Here is a 25,654-nt window from a genome sequence, read left to right as displayed (position 1 = left end):
AACATCATTGAGTCTCTCTGAGATTATTTATGTGGTTAGTTCTCCAAAATGTTTGGTACAACATACTGGATGAGTTCCTTCAAAAACTGTGTGCAAGTGTATCTATAAGTCTTTTGTACCTTTTCCTGTGTGTCTTTAAAAATAAAAAAAAAGAATAATAATAAAAAAAAAAAAAAAAGAATTGATGCTGTTTTGAAGGCAAAAGGCGATCACACCAAAAATTGATTTGATTTAGATCTCTCTTCTGTTCATTTACTTTCCCTTTTGTTAATTGATGACAAATAAACAACTAACACTTCTATTTCTGAAAGCATTCTTAATTTACAATATTTCTTCTTTTTTCACACCTGCTAAAAAACTTTTGTACAGTAGTGATATATATATATGTGTGTGTGTGTGTATATATGATATAATAATATATATATATATATATATATATATATACATCTTCCTTGAATTTTTATACTATTGCATTTCCTTTCTTACCAATATATGCATTTATTATATAATTTACAGGCAGCTGAAGGAGACACATATTTATTTAAATAGAAGTCAGGGCATATGAAGCTGAATAATGGTGACATGCCACCGAGACTGACAGGCATCATTTACCACCTGAAGGGCACATAATGTTTGAACTCTCTGTTATATAATACATCATTGCTCAATGATAAAACTCCTCACACACTGGTGAAAAGCTGGAACAAACTGATGCAAGCACTATTTTTAGTTAGATGTTTGAATGTGACGGATTCCATGCTGAGCAACAACACCTCTATGAAAGGTCCCTAGTCCTATCAAAAGTATGAATTTATAACCACTTTTAGTAACCAAGAAACTAAGGTATTCGATTTTAACTATGTTTCCTGTTACAGTATGACATTTATGTTTAATCTCTATGGGCAGATGTAAATAGTCATGCATTAAATATATCTTAGATAGGCTATGATTAATAGGCATGGAAGATAACTATCTGGTTTAGCTACTGTATCTGCCTCTTTAGTTGCTTCTAGGGATGTGAGAATGTACTTAATTGAATCATGTAAAACAAATGTCAGGGTGTATTTTCCATTCGTTCCAGATAATATGTTAAATAAAAGCAATAGGCTGTGAGAATTCCTACAGCCAGGTCATTGCTAGATTATTTTATCTAACCAATAAGAACAAACTTTTCTTTGTCTCCAGGTTCCAGCTTCAAAGCTTTTCATATTTTGTAAACAATAGTGACGACTTGGTTTCTAGTACATAAATTGACTTGTGGGAGCCTGTAACACCTGAACATTTTAAATATTTGCACCAAAATTGTTAACAATTACCAATTTTCATGAAAAGGGGAATGGGTATAATAAAATGGTAGTAAACCACAGTTAAGAAAAAAAAATCCCCTGCAAGGCAATGTCATAATGTGCTGGTATGCATTGCATACTAGCACATTATGAGAGATTTACCTCAAAACAAAGCCCTCCAGTGCCACACTGTCACCACTAAGAGGTCTTCCATATTCCCCATCTTCCTTCAAATTTTGTGGCCTACGACTACAATGGTGGCTGGGGGCATGATGACGTCATTCCCGCACGGGAGCTGCCATTTACGGCACGGGCTCTGAAGGTCTGGCACCGTAACTGTGATGTCACCTGCTGCATGCACTCTGAATATGTCCTAAACAGTGCAAGTTTAGGATGTATTCACCATACCTACAGGTAAGCCTTGTTATAGACTTACCTGTAGGTACTGTATAAGTGGTATAACAGAGGTTACCACTTTACCAAAAGAGAAAGTGAAAATATACAAGCCTCACTGGACTAGTTTAGTAGTATTATGTTAGTTATAACTGTCCACCAATCAGTGCGACTCAGTGTTAAGCTGGCCATAGATTAATTGAAATTCATCCGGTTCAGCATCTATGGACACGCTGTTTGTACTGAAGTCGATCTATTGATCGACTTTAGTAAAACCAGTTTGTTGTTTTGTTTATTTGTTCGATCACTGCCGGTGGCTATAGCTTCTGTCAATGATCATTATATTGTGATGGCTGGGAAAGCTCCCACTGTCAGAACGCAGTCAGTATTGTAGGAAAGAAAATTGCATAATGTATGGCCTGCCTTCATTTATGGGAGCTAGCCTTATATTAATGGAGAAATCTGAGGGTGAAATTACTCATTTGACCACCAGAGTTACTGAGAGGAACTCTGTACAACTGAACTGACATATATTTTTTTGTTTCATTTTGTCTATCTGTGTAAAAATTGATCATTGCTTTGTCATATTAAGGCCCTTTTACTGCACACAATAAATTTGTGTTGTTAGGTTTGAACTTCACTGAAGTGTCCGAACTTTATTTCCATGTTAATGGAATAGGATTGAAGGTAGCACTCCAACACCAGGGAAGGCAAGGGTGGGTGCTTATAAAGTACACTGGGTGCCAAGTCCTATCAACAGCTGAAATACAGGTATATGAATACTAACAAACATGGACTTTGAAGGCACCAATTAAATTGCTAAAAACAAATGAGTTTATTAAGGGCTTGGTTACACAGTAAAATATATATTTAAAGATAAAAATTACATAATTCATATACAAGACCACCAATTACAAAATATCCTGCTAGATGGAGTGTGTCCCTTTGCAACAGCCAAGCATTGATGCTGCAGCGGGGTATCTTAGATAGCGGGGTATCTTAGATACCCCACTATGGCACCAATGCCTGCCTTAAACTGAATACAATTATTACAAATAAATAAGAATTGCATTTGCTTTTTGTGCAATATTAAAATTTTCTAGCGTAAAAAACCTTTGGATGTATGGTCAGTGGACTAACTCAATTCCTGTAGCAGTTTAGATCTATTTTCAGGGATGTTCAAACCTTTCACATTGTGTGAGATGATAGTGGGGGGATTTCCCCAGCATAGAGTAGGCCATTTTCTGGGGGGATGGGGGGGAAAGAGAAAAAAGAAGAAAAAAAATATAGGGAGGGTGGAGAGGAAGGGAGAGATAAAGAAAAAGTAGACGTGGGGGGGATAGTGGTAAGGAAGGGTACTTAGACTTTGAAAACCGCTCCTGTGAGTAACCGATTGGTTTCATAAATGCGGTTAATTATTAAGTTAATTAAATTTTTGGTTTTACACACGTGAGCTTATGTGAATTTTTGGAGGGAAAGTGGGAGGCGCACATAAGAGCAATGAGCTCAAAACTGTGCCTTAATTGAAAAAAAAGTTTGCTAAGTATACAAACTGAGCAGTAACCAGTCCCCGAGAAGGATTTTATCAATGAATAACGCGTGTGCGACCTCTGAGTGGCTTAAGCTGGAAATTATGGGATCAGGGGAGCCCAGTATAGCATGTATGTTCTTGACGGTCAACAAAACATTTGTCGAACTACAACCTACATACCCATTTACGTTTTTGAATCTGAAACACACATTTAAATCACCTGAGGCTTTGGGAGGTGATATTACTGTCATATTCACCCCACCGCACATAATGTTTTAGGCAATAATTTTACGTCTCCGATGGTATAAATATCCCTGTTGGAGTCAGGCAATCATAGATTGTCAAAAAAACCTTAACAACATAAACAGTTTTAATGCAATTAGCCCTGAAGGTCCTAACCATTAAACATATAGGATAATATGAGAGAAAAGATTAACTTTAGTGGTCTAACAGTGATGTAACACATTTAAAAGCCTGAAACAGTTGTAGCAATTTCTTGTAGTGTGCATTCTCTCAAAGTTAAGAAGGGTGTGGAGCCTGTGATAGGCCCTATGGGCTGAGTGGTGGAGCATATTCTGATTACACGTAGTTTATGTTGCAAATGTGTCTGTTATTGTCTGCTTATCCTCTATGGCAAGGGTCTCCAAACTATGGCCCTCCAGTTGTTAAGGAACTACAATTCCCATCATGCCTAGTCATGTCTGTGAATGTTAGAGTTTTACAATGCCTCATGGGATGTGTAGTTCCACAACAGCTGGAGGGCCATAGTTTGAGGATCCCTGCTCTATGGTGTGAAGATTGGGAGATGGTAATTGATGTTGGAGATGGCCATCTAGAGTAGTCCACTGTGGCTATTGGCGTGCAGAAAGAGGCGTTCTAAACCAGGGTAAAATAGTGATAGAGGTCTGCTGAAATATGAGACTCTGTAATTACTATGAGAAAGCAAAAGTTAGTGGTAGCAATAGATTCATAAGTAGAACATGTCTTATTATGAACCTTTTAACATAGTCAGCATTAGTGCCCATGAGTGGAGAGAGAATCAATATTTGCTGGTGGCAGTTGGAATTCGTGATACAAGTCTGGTAGATCTATTAAGTCTATATGGAGATTACCACAGAAGGTAGGAAGGTCATCTGGAGTGTGATGCATGTATTGCTTTCCATTGTGTGTTGCTTGCACTGCAAAGGGAAACTTCCATCTGTAGGTAATTCCTTTCTCCTTCAAGATTTCTAGTAGGGGTTTTAATGCTCTTCTGTTTTTAAGCGTGATAGGGGATGAATCTTGAAAGAGCTGTATGTTCCCCCCATTAAATGTGATTAGCTCATATTAGCTTTTATGCTCAATCTTAGCCACACATCACCCACTCTTCTAACCACTTGAAAACCAAGCCTTTTCTGTGACTTTTTTTTTACTAGAAAATTACTTTGAACCCCAAACATTATATATTTTTTTAAAGCAGAGGCCCTACAGAACAAAATGGTGGATGTTGCAAATTTTTTAGTCACACGATATTTGCGCACAGATTTTCCAAACGCAATTTCTGCAAAAAAAAAAAAAATATTTTTTTTTTAAAATTTAATGCACAAATACACTATATAATTCCAAATTTTTTGGTAAAATTTAAAAGATGATCTTATGCCAAGTACATAGATGCCAAACGTGACATGCTTTAACCACATAACGTCTGCTCACGTTGCTGCTACTGCAGCAACGTGGCTCGTTATCATCTAGCGACATAGTACTACGTCACTAGACTCCTCCCCCTGTAGGCGGCACTTGCGCGCCGCCGGAGGCGCGCTCCCGCTGTTTTCAGTCACAGCGGGAGTCAGGCCAGGGGAGGAGCAGCGGCGATTGCCGCTGCTCTTCCCCGATCATCGGGGAATCTAGTTTGGAGATCCGCCCGCCTGTGTAAACAGAGCTGGCGGATCTCCTAAGTGACAGGGAGTGACAGATCGCAGTGTTCAGCATAGCTGAACATCCGATCTGTCCCTGTGTCACTCAGTCACCTCCCCCCACACACGTTAGTAAGCACCAGGCATACATTAACCCCTCCCTCTCCAATAAAATTAACCCCTTCCCTGCCAGTGTCATTTTTACAGTAACAGTGCATATATATAGCACTGATTACTGCAGTAATGTCACTGGTACCACCAAAAGGGTCAAAAATGTCAGTCAAGGGTCCGATCTGTCCGCTGCAATGTCGCAGTCCCGCAAAAAAAGTTGCAGATCGCCGCCATTACTCGTTAAAAAAAAAAACACCAAAAATGACAAAAATCTTTCCCTTAGTTAGTAAACGCAATAACTTTTGCGCAAACCAATCAAAATACACTTATTATGATTTTTTTTTACCAAACATAGGTAGCAGAAAACAAATTGGCCAAAAAAATTTAGATTTTTAGATTTTTGGGGGGGGGGATTTCATATAAAAAAATGTTAAAAATATTGTTATTTTTTCAAAATAAACGCTCTTTTTTTGTTTATAGCGCAAAAAGTCAAAATCGCACAGGTGATCAAATACCACCAAAAGAAAGCTCTGTTTGTGGGAAAAAAAGGACGTAAATTTTGTTGGGCACGACCGCGCAATTGTCCGTTAAAGTCGCACAGCGCCAAATCGTAAAAAGTGGCTCAGACGTATGACAGAAAAATCCTCTAGTGGTAAAGTGGTTAAACATTGTGCACGCCTGTGCAGCGGAAACAAACTACATACATTTTTAAAAGCCTTTAAAAGTCTTTACAGGTTACCCCTTTGGACTTACAGAGGAGGTCTGCTGCAAGAATTACTGCCCTAGACCTGCCATTCATGGCGATACCTCACATATATGCTGCAATTGCAGTTTACATATGACACTAGACCAACGCTTGCGTGCGCATTTGCGCGCAAGCACAGGGGGACAGGGGGGCTTTATTTTTTATTTTTTTTTGCTTTTTTATATTATTTTGACACCTTTCCTTTAATTTTTTTTTTTATCATTTTTATTGTTATCACAGCGAATTTAAATATCCCCTATGATAGCAATCTGTAGCGACAGGTACTCTTTTTTAAAAAAAAATTGGGGTCTGTTAGACTCTAGATCTCTCCTCTGACATTAACACATCTAACCACACCAAGATTGGTGTCATAAGATGCTTTCCCAATTTCCCAATTTCCCAATGACGCTGTTTATTTCTGGTGAAACAGAAGTCATGAAATGCTCGTAGCTTCTGGTATCTTAGGCCATAGAGATGATTGGAGCCATTCTCGTCTCCAATCAGCTCTATGGTTAGATAATTGAACTACGGGCTGCACTCTCGGGTTAACGGGTGAGACAGGAGAGCCTGTGAAAAACTGCGGAAGGTGGTGGGAGGGGAGTCCCCTCCCACTGCTTGTAAAAGCAGTCTAGCGACTACTTATCTGCTAGGATCGCTTTTACATGTAAGCGGACTGCTGGCTGTTAAAAACGATACCAAGATGATGCCTAAATCTGCAGGCATCATCCTGGTATAACTCAAAGTCCAGCAACGTAACAGTACATTGCTGGTCCTTGTTTGGCATATAGTGTAGGCTTTCTTTTTTTTTTTTATGCAGCCTGTGGGCTGAATGAAAAAAAGAGAACCTAACAAAAATCTCTGCAAGAAATTTGTGTAGTACACCCACCATTAGCCGCCCAAAACATCCAAACCCACTTTTTAATGATGGGTATACATGACAAAATTCCATGTATACCTAATGCTTTTTTAACTGCGGTGGTGAAATCACCTCCTACAGCACCGCCATCAGAGATTTCCACATATGCTGAGCGCAAACGCTGTTTGTGTCAGAATATATAAAATCAGTGTGGCGGCTGATGAGTGTACCTGCAAGGCAAACTAACAATAGAATGAAAAACAATAACATAGTACAGTAAAAGTACAGTAGGAAGAGTAGAAGTAGAAGAGCAAGAAAGTAGAAGTAGAAGAGTAAGAACAGAAAAATAACTTAAACAACAACTATTTTTGGCTTTTTTATTTTATATTTTTTGTAATTTTTTTTGTAACTTTTTATATTTTTTTGTAATTTTTTTTTTTTTACACTTTTTTTTTCAACTGCAACCTTCCAGGTTAGGGTCTCTCAAAATGTTGATAGCCATTGAACATCTTTCGAGACCCTGTGTTAGTGTGCCCTAAACTGTGTCATGCTGTACCCTGCGCTAATACTCTACTAGTGTGTGGTAGCATTGGAAACATTCCCCGATGCAGAGACCAGGTTGGTCAGGACAAAAGGGACAATAATAGCGGGCATCATGCCTAAATCCGCATCTGCTACAGACACAACATCTTTGGGGGTGTCTTTGGGTAGGGGTGTGCGGGAGGATAAGTGGAAAATGCCTCTCATGCAGCCGGCTCACTGCATCTGGTAGGGGAAGTTGGGCAGGAGCACCTCCTGGATACAGGTAGGCTCCGATGATCTCTTCCTGGAATTCTAGGAAGGATCCAGTTCGTACTGATGCTTTGTATAGCACAAAGGTGATCAGCATAGCCAATTGGAATATATAAACAGACACTTTTTTAACCAGCGTCTGGCTTTACGGGCAATTAAATACGGCACCAAAAGCTGATCATTGAGGTCCACCCCTCCCATATTAAGGTGATATTCCTGGACACAGAGGGGTTTCTCCAAAACGCCAGTTGCCGTAGGAATTTGGACCGTCGTGTCTGCCTGAAGGGAGCACAGAACGAAAGCATTCTGTGTAATCCTTCACTTCACTGCAAGCAATTTGTCCGTTTTCAAGCAGGCTCTCTCCCCCCGACTAAGACGGGAATTTACAAGCCGTTGGGGGAAGTCCCGACGATTAGGTCACATGGTGCCACATGCGCCAATTTGTAATTTGAGCAGGTGACTAAATAGTGGCACGCTTGAATAAAAATTGTCCACGTACAAATGGTAACCCTTTCCGAATAAGGGTGACACCAAGTCCCAAACTATCTTGCCGCTGCTCCCTATGTAGTCTGGGCAGTTGGGGGGCTCCACAGTGCTATCTTTTCCCTGGTAAACCCGGAAACTAACTGTATAGCCTGTGGCCCTTTCACACAGCTTATACAGCTTGACCCCGTATCTGGCACGTTTGCTGGGGAGATACTGCTTTATAGCAAGGCGGTCAGTAAACGTATTTAGGGACTCATCAACGCAGACAACTTGTTGGGGGGTAAACAAGGCTGCTAACCGCTGACTGAAGTGGTTTACGAGTGGCCGAATTTTGTGGAGCCGGTTATATTCAGGGCCTCCCCGAGGACGACAGAGTTCATTGTCGTTGAAGTGCATGAACCACAGAATTTGCTTGTATCTCGCCCTGGACATGGAAGCAGAGAACACGTGCATATGGTGAATTGGGTTAGTGGACCAATATAACCGCAACTCACTCTTTTTGGTTATGCACATGTTAAGGGAAAGGCCCAGAAAGGTTTTAAACTCAGAAACCGTTATAGGTTCCAGCCGAATTGTCTGGCAAGTTGCGAATTTGGATTGGCGGTGATGAATTGACCAGCATATAAATTGATTTGGTCCACAATAGATCTGAAAAGATCTTCCGTGAAAAACAGCTCAAAAAAATTCAGGGGAGTAAAATTGGCTGTTTCCACGTGGATTCCAGGTTGGGCAGTGAATGGGGGAAGAACGGGCGCTGTAGTATCAGTGGGCTGCCAATTAGGATATGCCAGCGCATCAGGGAGGGCACTATTGGCTCTACGGGCCTGGTTTCAAATTTGCGGTGGCTGCGGGCCACTACTTGTATTAGCCACCGCACCAGCTTGAACTGCACTTATGGGACTCGCCACGTCACCAAGTGATACTGGAGTGCTGGTTGTTCTAGGTCCAGGGTGTACTAGGCCACTGGTGCTTGCCAGTCCACCAGAAGGTTGAGCGGCACTAGTACCGACACTCTACTCTATACGAGCACCCTGCAATTCCTGCACTTCAGCGACTTCAGAATGGGGTCGGGTACGCCTGATCTTAACAGGGACCCATCTGACGTCAGAGCTATCTGTCAGGGAGCCACTGTTCTCTGAAGGTTCATATACTGACCCTGATTCTGCCAGTGAGGCTTCCCCATCACTCTCATCTGACATGGTCAGTATACTGTAGGCCTCTTCACTACTGTACCACCGTTTGGACATTTTAGCAACTAAATTTACAGGTACAGTAGTGTGACTCACAGGTAAAAAAGCACCTGGTTGTTAAGGGCTATTTCAACCGCAACAAAAAAGCTGCTGGTGCTAGCAGGGATCAGGCCTGACTCTGCTAACACAGTGGTTTTGTGTTTTTTGTAAGTGACAGTAATCTATTGATTACTGCACTTGCCTGGGTGGGGTGGGGTGGGCTGGGCGGAGGGGCTAAACGCAGGTGCTGGTAGGAATCAGTGCTGATCGTGCAAACAGCACATTTTGGGAACACTAAACTATGTATAGTTTGGATCAGATCAGATATTGATCTGTTCAAACACTATACTAGTAATGGATAGGGATGATCGAACTGCTCGGGTCGACCATCGGTTCAGCCCGAACATTGGGTGTTCGAGGTTCGGCCGAATTTAGAACTTTTTGCCAAAAAAGTTCGGAATTCGGCAACCAGAACCGACCAAAATGCAATGGGACAGGAAATGTGCTTTAAAAGCCTGTGAGGGGGCAGGAGGGGGCAGGAGAATGCTAGGAATGTGATTGGAGTGACTAGGGGGTCCATAGTCCAATCATTAGTGAATACACCCCCCAGTACATAAGATAGCCCCTGCCAAATTCCTAGCATTCTTATACGGGACATGGAAGAGAGTGGAATGCTGTTCTTTTACTTCTGTTACAAAGTGTTACAAAGTGTCATTTAGCATTTATTAGTGTGAGGAAAGGGATATCTAGTGTAGTTAGAGTGCTCTTTTACACTTTAGTTAGCTTTAATTTATTCAGTTTCTGTAGGGAAAGTGTTAAGTGTAAGGGGACCGTAGTGTAGTGTAGTGTAGGGTTAACTGACAGTGACTGCTATGGAAGGGTGACAAAACCCTTCCAAAGCAGGGTGACCGCTATAGAGAAATGATCATTTCTCTGAGTTGCTTCGGCACAGGGATATGGCTTCTCACCAGCCAGCATTTTTTATGCTGCAGGGGTTGCCACTGCCAGTGCTTTTTTGAGGACATGTTTGATGTCAGACATGACATCTGAACATGTGTATAGGGGGTATATATACACAACCATGTCTGTATATATACACCTAGACATATATAGGTGTGATAGTAGCAGAAATATATGCTTGCGCTAATTAAATCATTTACACTAATATATTTCTGCTACTATCACACCTATATATGGCTAGGTGTGTATATACATATAAGTATGTGTGTATATACACCACTATACACAAGTTCAGATGTTTTGCCTGCCTCAAAAGAACCCAAAAAAATGCCCAAAAAAACGCTAGCGTAAAAAAAAAACGCCCAGGTGTGTTGTTGCAGGCATTTTTGGGGGGGTTTTGGAGGCAGGCAAAACATCTGAACTTGTGCACAGTACCACTATACACAAGTTCAGATGTTTTTTCTGACTCCAAAGAACCCAAAAAAATGCCTGCTATTAAACCGGCAAGGTGCTGTGAAAAGCGAGAAGCCATACTCCAGATCTATAATTGCACTAATACAAACAATCTTTTTTTTATGGTTCTGGGCATGCTACAGAGCTGAAACTTCACAGGTACACAGTTTAGACCCCCCAGATACTAAATCCAAAGTCAAAATAAAAAAACTCTTTGTTTTTTTTTTTTTTTTTAAATAATTGGCTTTTTTATCAAAAATGACAATTTTTAAGAACTTTTTTTGTGTGATTAATAGTTAATGGGGCATGAACCAGAACCCTATGCACTTTTTAGGGGCATTTATTGGGTTTTAGGGCTTAAAAATTGTGTTTTTTTGATTACCGAAGTTCGGGTCCCATTGATTTCAATGGGGTTCTGAAATCCGGGCCGAACTTTCGGGAAATTCGGATGTTCTGGCCGAACCAAACTTTTCAAAAGTTCAATCATCCCTAGTAATGGAGGTGTGTGTGTGTACAGTATGTGTGTGTATGTGGTAATCTAGGGGTTAACTAATATTTCTGCGGGGATCTGCGCTGTCCTAGACTGATGCTAATGCTAACTAATGTCACCTGTGACACTAATAATAGTGATCAGAAAAAAAAATGTACACTATAAAAGTAACACTGTGACAGGGCAATGAAGGGGTTAACTGGGGGTGATCAGGTGGGGATCAGGGGGTTAAATCTTTATTGGCGGGTATCCTAAGCCTAAAAGGAATGGTCACAAGTGCTAAACCAAGTTACAAGTCACACTATTACAGAAATATAGGCAAATGCTATATACTGTCTATAGTGTGCAATGTGACAGGGGGTGTAGGGGTTAACTGGGGGTGATCAGGGGGTTAAATCTTTATGGGGGGGGGGTGGCAGGGACCCTAAACCTACTTGGGACAGAAACTAACTCGCTAGCGCTAACTGAAGTCACAATCACACTATCATAGAAATACAGAAAATACTATATTACCTGTATATAGTGTGCAATGTGACAGGGGGAAGGGGTTCACTGAGGTTGATAAGGGGGGGGGTCAGGGGATTAAATCTTTATTGGGGGGTGGCGGGTATCCTAAGCCTAAAAGGAATGGTCGCAAGCGCTAAACCAAGTCACACTAATACAGAAATATAGGAAACTACTATATACTGTATACAGTGTGCAATGTGACAGGGGGTGTAGGGGGTTAAGTGTGCCTAGCTAGGTGTGTGCAAGTGTGCTGTGTGCAGTACTCACAGTTTTGATCCTCTCTCTTCTTTAGATGAATCCAAAAAGGATTTTGGGAGGAGAGAGCGGGTCATTTCTGTGCCTGTGTTTACATTACACAGGCACAGGTCAGTTTCTGATTGGGCAGGACCGATCAACAGGTCCAGGCCAAAAATCATTGGCCTGGACATGATGACTGATCGGTTCTGAAGCCAATCAGATCATCAGTGGGGCTGGGGTGCGCTATGGTAGTGCTACGTCACTTTGCCCAGTAGCGCCTGCCTGCCACAGTAAAACTGCACTGGTCGGGGGTGAAGTGGTTAAAGCACATTTGAAGAGTGAATTACATATAGATAAGACAGATATGAAAGCATATAGGGCTTTATATATATATAAGAGCAAATTCTAGTTAAAAGTGGTAAATGTGTGGATGTGAAACAGGAGGTGGTCATAGGCTGTGTGGACATGGTACAGGAGATATCAAAGGCTGCAGACATGATACAGGAGGACATGTCAGAGGCTGTGGGCATGGTGCAGGAGATGCAGGGGCTGTGGGCATGGTACAGGAGATGCAGAGGGGCTGCGGGCATGGTACAGGAGATGCTGAGGCTGTGGGCACGGTGCCGGAGATACAGGGGCTGCAGGCATGGTGCAGGAAAGGTAGAGGCTGCAAGCATGATACAAGAGATGCAGATGCTGCAGGCATGGTACAGAAGATGCAGAGGCTGCGGGCATGGTACAGAAGATGCAGAGGCTGTGGGCATAGTACAAGAGATGCAGAGGCTGCGGGCATGGTGCAGGAGATGCAGGGGCTGCGGGCATGCCGCGATTGCCGCCTGCCACCCGTGATCACTCCCCACTGAGAGAGAAGAACGGTCAGCTATTGTAAACACAGCTGACCGTTCTTCTCTCTGAAATGATCATGGAGCGCCTGTGATCCTTCTATATAGGATCACAGGTCTCTATGATCATTTCACAAGCCCCTCCCCCCACAATTAGTAAACACTCCCCTAGGCTCCCATTTAACCCCTTGATCACCCACTAGGTTAACCCCTTCCCTGCCAGTGTCATTATTACAGTAACAGTGCATATTTTTAGCACTGATTACTGCAGTAATGTCACTGGTCCCCCCAAAAGTGTCAAAAAGGTCAGTTTGAGTTCCCGGTCTGTCTGCCGCAATGTCGCAGATCGTCCCCCATTACTAGTAAAAATAAATAAATAAATAAAAATGACATAAATCTTTCTTATAGTTTGTAGATGCGATAACTTTTGCGCAAACCAATCAAAATACGCTTATTATGATTTTCTTTTACCAAAAAGATGTAGCAGCATAGGGGGGGGGGGGGGTGTTATATAGCAGAATGTGAAAAATAAATTTTTTTTTTTTTTTCAGAATTGTTGATCTTTTTTTGTTTATAGCGCAACAAATAAAAATCACAGAGGTGATCAAATACCACCAAAAGAAAGCTCTATTTGTGACGAAATTTTATTTAGGTACAGTGCAGGACCGCACAATTTTCCATTAAATAACGCAGTGCCGAATCACAAAAAATGGCCTGGTCATTAAGGGGCAAATCCTTCCGGTCCAGAACTGGTTAAGAAAGCTTGAAAAACGTGCAATAAAAACGCATGAAAGAGTATAAAAAAGCACAAGCTTCAAGCTTTTAAGCAGAGAATAAAAAAGGCTCAAAGTCTTGTTAAAGCAGCTATTTTTAGCTGCAATGTGCATGAGCCTTTATATAGACACCAAGCAGTTCAAATCAGGTGGAGCTAATCACTGAAACCTGCTGGCTTCTGGGAGACACCAGCTGGTGGACACTGGAATTGCAGCTATCAGCCTTGAGAGCTACTGTGCGACCATCAGAGGAACAAGGTCCTGACAAAAAGTGTTCGGAAGGTTATGTCAGCATGCAGATTCAGAATGAACAGGGGGTGATGATTGCAGTAAAAGGGAAAGTCCAATAGTGTGGATATTATATACTGTATAAGCTGTGGGGTGGAGAAGAAAACAAATATACTTTATTTTATATAAAATATATAAAACACAAGATACTTTATCGGGGTACATTCCACCCTGTACAGCAATGCATACATGCCAACTGTCCCATTTTTGCAGGGACAGTCCCAGCAAATTGGAACCTATTACGGGTAATTTACATTGTCCCACCATAAATGGTTGTGGGCCGACATCGTAACTGCGCATGCACCGCTTCGACGCCTGCCGGACTCGGGAAAGCTTGTACAAGCTCGGCCGGGCGGGCGCATGCGCAGTTACGTAATGGTGCCGCCTGGCGCCAATAAAACCTAATCATACCAGATAGTATAATTAGGTTTTATCATACTTATTTACACCTTGCACTTTATTTATATTTACATATTACATTTTTTGTATGGTCACACCTGAGCACATTTGACACTTTAGAATTGCAGGGAATTGTGATGAGAATTTTAAACTTTAGGCAGAAGTAGTGCAGCTGAATGGGAGAATTATTCCAGAATTATTCCAACTCTGCTACTTTGGCCTTAAGTTTGAAATTCCCTTTTCAATTTCCTGTAATTCTCTATTTATTGAGTAGACCCTATAATCTGATGATAAGTAGGCGGAGATTAATTATGTGGAGTGGGCAGAGCTTCAGGGAAGTGGGTGTGGTAAGTAATTAATAGCTGTGCTGCAAAGTGCCCGTGGAATTTGTTTTCAAATGTTGACACTGCATACTGCAGTATTACAATGTGGATACATGCAAGTAGCCAGAGAAAGACGCTAAGTCTGGTATGTGGACTTGGCTGGGCAGCCTCAGAGTAACCACTGGGATAGTGGTAAAGACAATATACAAAAAACACACAGTCAAGGTGCTCCAGGGAGGTCCTATGAAGACAGTCAGGATCCACAGGAGACAAGGAAATCAAGGTAAAATCATGCTTTAATTAAAAGTCTTACATGGTGCTGTGCACACAGCTGCTAGTTGAAAGACCCGAACCATTGATGGAAGTGATGTGCCAGAGGGCTGTAGGAGTCAGTGTCAGAAGGCTGCAATGGAGCTGCACTTGTAAGGGCTGTAGGAGTCAGTGTCAGAAGGCTGCGATGGAGCTGCAGGTCCGTGACAGGAGACTACTGGCTGTAGCACAGGGATCAGAGGATGTCGTGTCCCTGGGAGTAACGTCACTGGAACTCAGGAGACAGCCCCACACCATAGGCTAGCAGGGAATCTGGGAGTGCACCGGAAGGATGAATAAAAAGCAAGAAGCCAAAAACACATGTTTCGAGGCATGCCCCTTTCTCAAGTCCTGACAGGCTAGCCGGCAGAGCAACATTATACACAAATGGCTATAAAAATGGCACATCTCATCGCACAAGGATGGACCAATCATTTACAGAGGGATCACAATAGCCATTACTAATCAATTACAGATAAATCATAATACCCAGTAGATTAAAATAGGCTCTATAGTGGTCTTGCTATATATGTATTTATATACAGTGCCTTGCGAAAGTATTCGGCCCCCTTGAACTTTGCGACCTTTTGCCACATTTCAGGCTTCAAACATAAAGAAATAAAACTGTAATTTTTTGTGAAGAATCAACAACAAGTGGGACACAATCATGAAGTGGAACGAAATTTATTGGATATTTCAAACTTTGTTAACAAATAAAGAAGAAAAATTGGGAGGTTTGGGACTTTAAATGAGAGACATTGCAAGGCTGGTTGGACAGAAGATAAAAACATTTATTGATACATACATACATGATTGGTAACGTAAGATACAGGATAATAAAATAATAAAGAAAACGGGTAAGTGGTCCCCAAATCCCAGTACATCTCAATCAACAAGGCAGAGATTCCAGAAGGTAAAAAATTATTATACAAATCATGACATCATGGGACTCTACGCGTTTCGTGGACAACTATGATGATGAAGGGAACTGGAAAGGGGAAGGAGGGAAAGGGGGAGGGACAAAGCCCCTAAAAATTCCAAACTTACATAGAAGTTCTCATAGCACCAGCATTGGATGTGAAGACACGACCATGGGTGCCTCCCATGGGAGCTGAGGGGACACAGGGCAGGCAGGCAGGGTGAGATGCCACATATGTGGTGAGTCTGGGTGATTCAGTAGTGTTGACAGTAGTAGCATCATAATATCTAATAACGATGAGGTGTATAAAATATATAAAGTGCATATGGATAAAAACATGATGTTGCTTTCAAGCAAGTGCATATTAGATGAATGAAAATGAGGTGGGTGATAAGGGAGAATGTGGTTTGTAAGAGAGAAGATAAAGAAGTCTAGCCCAATCCAAGGAGAGTGAATGAAAGCCCTTGTGGAAAAATCATGAGCCACTCATGATAGAGAAACCAGAAAAGGAAGGTGGGGGGGGGGGAGGACAAATTATATGAGAGTGTGGGACCTAGAGTGAACCAGAGTCCAGGTATCCCCAGGGGAAGTAACCAGTGGGGCATAGCCGTAGTGAAAGACAGAAGGCAAGTTACCAAGGGAAGTGTTGATCCCAGAACTCAGACCACACAGTGCCCAGAACATCGCAAACCGCCTCCAATCACTGTGTTCCCAGCGTCACGTCGGTGTAACATGGTAAGGAAGCCGCGGGAGCGGAGGAGACAGTAGCAGCACCGTCCCATGGGCCACCTATTGTACACTGTGATGGACAAACAGCCGTCAACGATTGGCGCCAAAATGACGTCAGACGTCGGCGCAGGACGTGGCGCCGATGCGCAGCGGGACCGCCCACCAACCACCCCACACCAGGAGGGTGGGGGGAGAGAAGGAGGACACCCGCTGCGCATCGCAGCTCCCGGGTGAGACATCATGCGGTCAGTCAAAACAGACAGTGCATGTCCAGGTGCACTGTAATAAATAGTTGGAAACATGAAAATTAATTCATGATGGTAAAAGTATCATTATTGTGCTGTATGTACATTCTGGTTGTAAATTGTAAAAAAGAGTATACACAATCCCCAAACTGTCTATGGGAAATATGTGAAACATCATGTGGGGCTGGGATATGTAGGCCATCACATGCGGTAACATAATGACTGTTTTATCAACCAATCGGCCAGAGCAATGTCTCTCCATCCCTATATTGCGTAGCAAAAGCAAAGGGGGGAAAGGTTTGGGACTTTGAGTGAGATGCACGAAGGGGCCTTGTATCGTGCAACTCCATCCCTATTCGTTTAGAAGAAGAAAAATTGGGAGGTTTGGGACTTTAAATGAGAGACATTGCAAGGCTGGTTGGACAGAAGATAAAAACATTTATTGATACATACATACATGATTGGTAACGTAAGATACAGGATAATAAAATAATAAAGAAAACGGGTAAGTGGTCCCCAAATCCCAGTACATCTCAATCAACAAGGCAGAGATTCCAGAAGGTAAAAAATTATTATACAAATCATGACATCATGGGACTCTACGCGTTTCGTGGACTTTGTGTATGCCACTTCTTCAGGAGTAGATGTGTGATATGTATCTAAAAAATAAATAAATATAAGGAAAATTGCAACTATGATGATGAAGGGAACTGGAAAGGGGAAGGAGGGAAAGGGGGAGGGACAAAGCCCCCAAAAATTCCAAACTTACATAGAAGTTCTCATAGCACCAGCATTGGATGTGAAGACACGACCATGGGTGCCTCCCATGGGAGCTGAGGGGACACAGGGCAGGCAGGCAGGGTGAGATGCCACATATGTGGTGAGTCTGGGTGATTCAGTAGTGTTGACAGTAGTAGCATCATAATATCTAATAACGATGAGGTGTATAAAATATATAAAGTGCATATGGATAAAAACATGATGTTGCTTTCAAGCAAGTGCATATTAGATGAATGAAAATGAGGTGGGTGATAAGGGAGAATGTGGTTTGTAAGAGAGAAGATAAAGAAGTCTAGCCCAATCCAAGGAGAGTGAATGAAAGCCCTTGTGGAAAAATCATGAGCCACTCATGATAGAGAAACCAGAAAAGGAAGGTGGGGGGGGGAGGACAAATTATATGAGAGTGTGGGACCTAGAGTGAACCAGAGTCCAGGTATCCCCAGGGGAAGTAACCAGTGGGGCATAGCCGTAGTGAAAGACAGAAGGCAAGTTACCAAGGGAAGTGTTGATCCCAGAACTCAGACCACACAGTGCCCAGAACATCGCAAACCGCCTCCAATCACTGTGTTCCCAGCGTCACGTCGGTGTAACATGGTAAGGAAGCCGCGGGAGCGGAGGAGACAGTACCAGCACCGTCCCATGGGCCACCTATTGTACACTGTTTTCTTTATTATTTTATTATCCTGTATCTTACGTTACCAATCATGTATGTATGTATCAATAAATGTTTTTATCTTCTGTCCAACCAGCCTTGCAATGTCTCTCATTTAAAGTCCCAAACCTCCCAATTTTTCTTCTTCTAAACGAATAGGGATGGAGTTGCACGATACAAGGCCCCTTCGTGCATCTCACTCAAAGTCCCAAACCTTTCCCCCCTTTGCTTTTGCTACGCAATATAGGGATGGAGAGACATTGCTCTGGCCGATTGGTTGATAAAACAGTCATTATGTTACCGCATGTGATGGCCTACATATCCCAGCCCCACATGATGTTTCACATATTTCCCATAGACAGTTTGGGGATTGTGTATACTCTTTTTTACAATTTACAACCAGAATGTACATACAGCACAATAATGATACTTTTACCATCATGAATTAATTTTCATGTTTCCAACTATTTATTACAGTGCATCTGGACATGCACTGTCTGTTTTGACTGACCGCATGATGTCTCACCCGGGAGCTGCGATGCGCAGCGGGTGTCCTCCTTCTCTCCCCCCGCCCTCCTGGTGTGGGGTGGTTGGTGGGCGGTCCCGCTGCGCATCGGCGCCACGTCCTGCGCCGACGTCTGACGTCATTTTGGCGCCAATCGTTGACGGCTGTTTGTCCATCACAGTGTACAATAGGTGGCCCATGGGACGGTGCTGCTACTGTCTCCTCCGCTCCCGCGGCTTCCTTACCATGTTACACCGACGTGACGCTGGGAACACAGTGATTGGAGGCGGTTTGCGATGTTCTGGGCACTGTGTGGTCTGAGTTCTGGGATCAACACTTCCCTTGGTAACTTGCCTTCTGTCTTTCACTACGGCTATGCCCCACTGGTTACTTCCCCTGGGGATACCTGGACTCTGGTTCACTCTAGGTCCCACACTCTCATATAATTTGTCACCACCACCATGAAATTATGTGAAATACTGTGCTTATCTGAATGATCTTAAATAAACCTCTGGTGTTCACCAATTCTCTTGAGAAGTGGGCGTATAGTACACCCTACATATAAGAGATTGCAAGAACACTGTAAGGCGCAAATGACATAATTAGTGAAGCTATTTATTTCAGGGTTCTTGTTGAGAGAATTTAAAGTATCTCTCCAAAAGTAGTAAATATAAAGTATCTAATCTGTGAATCCAAAAGGTTTCCCACTTAAATAACACAGAAAATATCTCACCGGCAGAGAGACTTGCCGGATATGCATTTGATGGCAAAGAGTGTTAGAGCACTGGTGTCACCACCACCATGAAATAACATGAAATTATGTGAAATACTGTGCTTATCTGAATGATCTTAAATAAACCTCTGGTGTTTACCAATTCTCTTGCGAAGTGGGCGTATAGTACACTCTACATATAAGAGATTGCAAGAACACTGTAAGGCGCAAATGACATAATTAGTGGAGCAGGTGAAAAATTGTTTTATGTCATAAATTTTACCCATCCTATTTTTAAACCTACTTTGTCCTCGTGCGATAAACTAGCACGTGAGGCATTCACATTTGTCATACTTGAACATACCCACTCTGTTGTCAAAAAAAAATTGAATATAATTTATTTTTAGCTGTTTGGCCTCTCTCAGATTATTGGGTGCAATATTTTCTTCAAACTGCGTTTCATTCTAAATGTAACACAAGGTATATCCAAAATAATAGTTCCTTATTTTGGGTCCATATGTAAAATATGCCAGTGTTTATGAAATACTTTCTTGATAGCGCAGTAATCACCATTGAATGATGTGGTGAAACGAAAAATGTTTTGTTCTGGAGATTTTATTTTATTTTTAGATCTCAAGGGACAGTGGTTAAAGAATTTAGGTTCAAACAAAAAATTGTCCTGGCGCTAATCCCTTAGAGAAGTTCATATGGGGTCATAGTACCACATAACTGTGGCATAAAGAAACCAATGTTGACATATAGCACCTAGGCTGCCAAATCCCTAACACAGGATGATGTGTAGGCTGTAGGAATAGTTTGGAAAGAGGGATGGCGCACTATGGTGTGGAAAATTGTCATGTTACTTGAGTCAAACCATGGACAAGGAATGTTAGTAAAGGAGTGTCCTATAAATTTATTGATAAAAATTAAAACAACCAAACGAACCAATCCTAGAGTCTTCAGTGTCCCTCTTGGGTGCTGTGGGAATCCAATACTGGCGCCACAGAGCAGGGTGTCCCAGACACTGAGGAGGTAAAGAAAAATGGGGTCCGGGGGTCCGAAAAGGCTGAAGTCAATGATGATGGCTGTTCGAGTACTGTGTGCAGCCGCTACACAGACTAGATACCGGGTATAACGCTGTGACCAGAAGTTTCCCCTGGTTGCGTCACCAGAAGTGACGCCCGGAACAAGGATGGAACGATGGTTGGAGGTGGATGGTGAGACGCAAGCTTCTGGTTGCCGTGACTACATGTTTCGCGCGCATGCGCTTTGTCAAGTCACGGCAACAGGCAACCAGAAGCTATTTAAAGTCCAAGAAGGGGGCGGGATCGAGGCAAGACAAACGAACAATGAACCAAAAAGTTAAAAACGTGGAAAAATGGAATAGGGAGAACAATCGTTCAGAATTGTTCAGAACAATCCATCTTCATAGTTGAGGGTACTGAATTCTGTTTGCGGCATAATTACTTCTCCTTCCTAGACCAGTTTTATTTACAGATTAAGGGCACTGCCATGGGTGCAAATTTTGCCCGGTTTATGCCAATTTAACTATGGGTCTATGGGAGGAGCAGTCCATTTGGAACAACAATCCGTTTGCTCGTCATATCGTTTTTTACAGGCGTTACATTGACGACGTCATTTTAATCTCGAGTGGGGGTGTTGAGGCATTAAACTCATTTGTTGTTCATTGCAATACCAACTCCCTGGGTCTTTCTTTCACACATGTGATTGACCCCAAGGAGCTGGTGTTTTTGGATTTGGTTCTATCCCATGATGGTTCACTTATCACCAATAGGAACCACACCAAACCCACTAGTGGCAACTCCTAACTTCATTTTTCTAGTTGCCACCATCCGGCCTGGAAGTGCAATATCCCCGGAGGCCAGTTTCACAGGCTTCGGAGGAATTGCTCTGATCCAGCCGATTATTTGCACCAGGGCCCCAACATGATGAGATGCTTTGCAGACAAGGGGTATCCTGCATCCCTTGTCGAGAGCACCTTTCAGGAACACCTTGATTTCATTCCCACCAAAAAACATACTATTGAGAAGAATATGAATACAGTGAGGTTTACCACAGGTTACAATGACCAATATAGAACCATTTCATATATTATTAAAAAGCACTTCAACATTCTTCAGCTAGACAACAGATTGGCTCCTGTTTTGCCTTCCACCCCACAGGTCACTTTCAAGCGGGCACGTACTATCAAAAACATTTTGGCCCCCAACAAATTAAAAACCCAGACACGGACCCCTAATAGTGATATTCCATCCTATTTTGACAATAGAGTCGGTATTTTTCAATGCAAGAAACGTGGGTGTTTGACTTGCCAGTACATTGTACATGCATGTACCACCATTAACAACAAGAGTGATACTTTTTCCATCAAGCAATTTATTACTTGCTCCACAGAATATGTTATCTATGTTTTAAGGTGTCCTTGTGGCTTATTTTATGTTGGGCTCACCATGCACACATTACGTAAGCGCATAGGTGAGCATCGTAGATTGATCCAGAAAGGGTGTGACAAACACAGTGTTCCCTATCACTTCCTCAAAATGCATAATAAAAACTTCAAGTGTCTTGAGGTTATGGCAATTGAGGCTATACCCAAAAACTTGCTTACTGACAACGACCGTTTTTCCCTCCTTTGCAAATAGAGGTATTCTGGATCTATAAGTTTGATTCCTTGGCGCCAAATGGTCTGAATGAGGGTTTGGAAAACAAAATAGTGTTGTTTAAGTTTCACTTGTCCTGTACCTCCACAGCTTAGCGTATGGACTAGACCGTTTTTTTTCCCTCCCTTTTTTTCCCGACTTTTTAGACATATTTATTCATATTATATTATATACTGTTCATTACTGGTATATGCACACTTGTTTTTTACAAAACGTTCAGGTTTAGCAGTCATGTCACCATCAGGTGTCTAGTCCTGTTCCCCTGATCCATATATAAGGTGCATATATATACGTACATGCCCGTTCATACACACATCAAATTGGGATATGTATTTTTATATACAATGGTCTTTTTGTTCATTCTTTACTAATTTTTTACATACATAATTCTTATGCTTTTATAGCGATATATGCAATTTTAATAATTATTATTATTATTTTTATTTTTTTATATTATTATTTTTTTAAATTATTTCATTTATGTGTGTTGCTGGTTTTAAGTTTTGTTTCCTACCTGTATATGGTTTATACAATGGCGTTTAGGGCTACGCTTTTTAACCTATGCAAGCATATTCATTATATTCATAGAGGTATTGTGTCATCCAATAATGTGTCATTGTATACATATTGTAATGAAGCCCGTGTACCTCTAGGGCTGCTGTGGGACTCCCTATTCCATTTTTCCACGTTTTTAACTTTTTGTTTCATTGTTCGTTTGTCTTGCCTCGATCCCGTCCCCTTCTCGGGCTTTAAATAGCTTCTGGTTGCCTGTTGCCGTGACTTGACAAAGCGCATGCGCGCGAAACATGTAGTCAAACCAGAAGCTTGCGTCTCCCCATCCACCTCTGACCAGCATTCCATCCTTGTTCCGGGCGTCACTTCCGCTGACGCAACCAGGGGAAACTTCCGGTCACAGCGTTATACTCGGTATCTAGTCTGTGTAGCGGCCGCACACAGTACTCAAACGGCCATCATCATTGACTTCAGCCTTTCCGGACCCCCCGGACCCCACTTTTCTTTACCACCTCAGTGTCTGGGTCACCCTGCTCTGTGGCGCCAGTATTGTATTCCCACAGCACCCGAGAGGGACACTGAAGACTCCAGGATTGGTTCGTTTGGTTGTTTTAATTTTTATCAATAATTTTATAAGACACTCCTTTACTAACATTCCTTGTCCATGGTTTGATTCAAGGAACATGACAATTTTTCACACCATCCCTCTTTCCAAACGGTTAAAGAATTTAGAGAATGCCTCTTGTATTAGCCCCTTAGGATAACCTTAGTCTATATATTTTTGTTTAAGGAGGCAACTTTGTTCTTTATAATCCTTTACCTTTGAACAATTCCTTTGGAGTCGATAAAACTGACCAGAGGGGATGTTATCATTCCAGGTGGGGTCATGACAACTTGTATAGTGTAAAATGAGTTACCCCAACTGATTTACAAAAAAATTTGATGATAATTACACCTTCCTCATGGGTTAGTTACAAACCCAAGAATAATAAACTTTTTGGATCTACGACATGGGTAAAATAAAAAAAACAAAACAGAAAAAACAACAGACGTTGAGCCTCCAGGGAGGTGACGGTTTAACATTAGGAGAAAGGTTTAGATGCAGAGTAATGGCGCATGGTCTGACCACATGATCACTCCAATTCGAGCAGAGGAGATTCATTGTAGTGTGCATTTATCCACCAGAAAAAAAAGTCAAATCTTGAATAAAAGCTGTGAACATTTGAATAAAAGGTATATTCTCTCGTATCTTTATGTAGACACCTCCATGCATCATAAAGGTCTTCCTGGGATATAAAGGAGGCAACAGTGGAAAAATGTCTACGTGTAGGATTCATAGAATCTTTTGTGGGTTCAATAATCTCAATAAAGTCTCTGCATAAATTTACAGGGCCTGATCTATATGGTTGAAGCTTGGATTTTAGGGATTTAAAGAATTTTTTTTTCTATGGGAATTGAGAGCAAATACATTGACTAATATGATTGGTTGTTATTGTTAGGTAAAGGTCGCTACAACAATAAGAAAGCTGCCATTAGGATCTTATAAATACACCTAGCTTTAATAGATAACTATCAGCTGCTGCAACCACTAAATGTGTTCCCAAATGAAAGTGCAAAATAGAAAAATAATATGTGGTTGCGTTGCCCAAATACTTGCAATGCTTACATTATATAAAAATTTATAAAATTAAATCATCATTAATCCTCATTCCGTGATATTACCTGCCATAATAAGAATGGATGGTTAACCGCGCTAATGTGAAAAACAAATATGACGAATAATATTATAAATATAAAGAAATAAGCTGCAACTTCAAGTGTGACAATACCCCAAAATCAAATAATATAAACAAGTCGCGCTGAGTTATAAAAAATATACAAATAAATGTATCAAAATGTGAATAAAATTCCAAAAAAAGAAATGAAGAGTTCATAAATTCCAGTGTGCAAATAGTGAGTCAATCAAATGATTTGAACAAAAGAATCCACAACTGATGGGTATTCTGCTTACCAGAATTAGGTGAATATATTGCATAAATATTGATCACTCTCCGCCACGTATGATGAACCCGTGAATGGTCCAGATGCCAGAAAGAAATCCTATATGGAACTCTTGATGTGGTATGGTGATGAGGTCAAGGTCACTCAAATGAAGGTGTGATGGTCATATGGGGTGATTAACATGAAATGACAAGAAACGCCATAGAAAAAAAAAACAAAAATGTGATGAAGAACAAGTGCACTCCAAAATTTAAATGGAATAGATTAAAAATAGTGGAAACAACTCCACAACAGGTGAAAAAGGAAAAAGGGCAAAATGTAAAAGCACTGCAGTGCTTGTATTACAGCTTAAGTAAATACTCCTTACCAAATATAGGAAAAGAAGGTGCATTGAAGACCATCCAGCAACTGGAAAGAGGTGAATAGCAAAGAATTGAAATCCTTACCCAATAGAGAAATGGAGAAAAGGACACTCACCCCTGAGATGAGCTACACCCAATATAAAAACTCCTTGCCAGATACCAGTAAGGAATCCGCTTATAATCAGAGCAGCAGCCTGTTGATAGGTATATCCAGGGGGACCCAGCAGTCACAAGATATCCCACCACATAGGTAATGCACATATGGACCAATAGGACTTATTAACAACAATAATTTTGATAGAGTAGAGAACCACACTGGGGGAATGGCAATGCTGCTCATCTGATGACCTGTTGAAGATGTGCAGAGGGCTTTCCTTGTGTTTCTATGTTCCTATGTGGTTGCGCTGCCCAAATACTTGCAATGCTTACATTATATAAAAATTGTTAAAATTAAATCATCATCAATCCTCATTCCGTAATATTACCTGCCATATCATAACATAAATAAAAATTGCCACAAAAGGATAACTATGAATTAATCTGTGAAGATAATAATAGCATCAATAATAAACGGTGCCAAAGATGAAAGAAGAGTCCAAAAAGTCCAAGCAAAAGTGCTCTAATAGTGCTTTTTCAAGGGATGAATTACATAA

Source organism: Pelophylax lessonae (assembly GCF_965119305.1).
Source record: "Pelophylax lessonae genome assembly, chromosome: 2".
Classification (NCBI taxonomy): Eukaryota; Metazoa; Chordata; class Amphibia; order Anura; family Ranidae; genus Pelophylax; species Pelophylax lessonae.
This window is presented reverse-complemented; position numbering follows the sequence as displayed.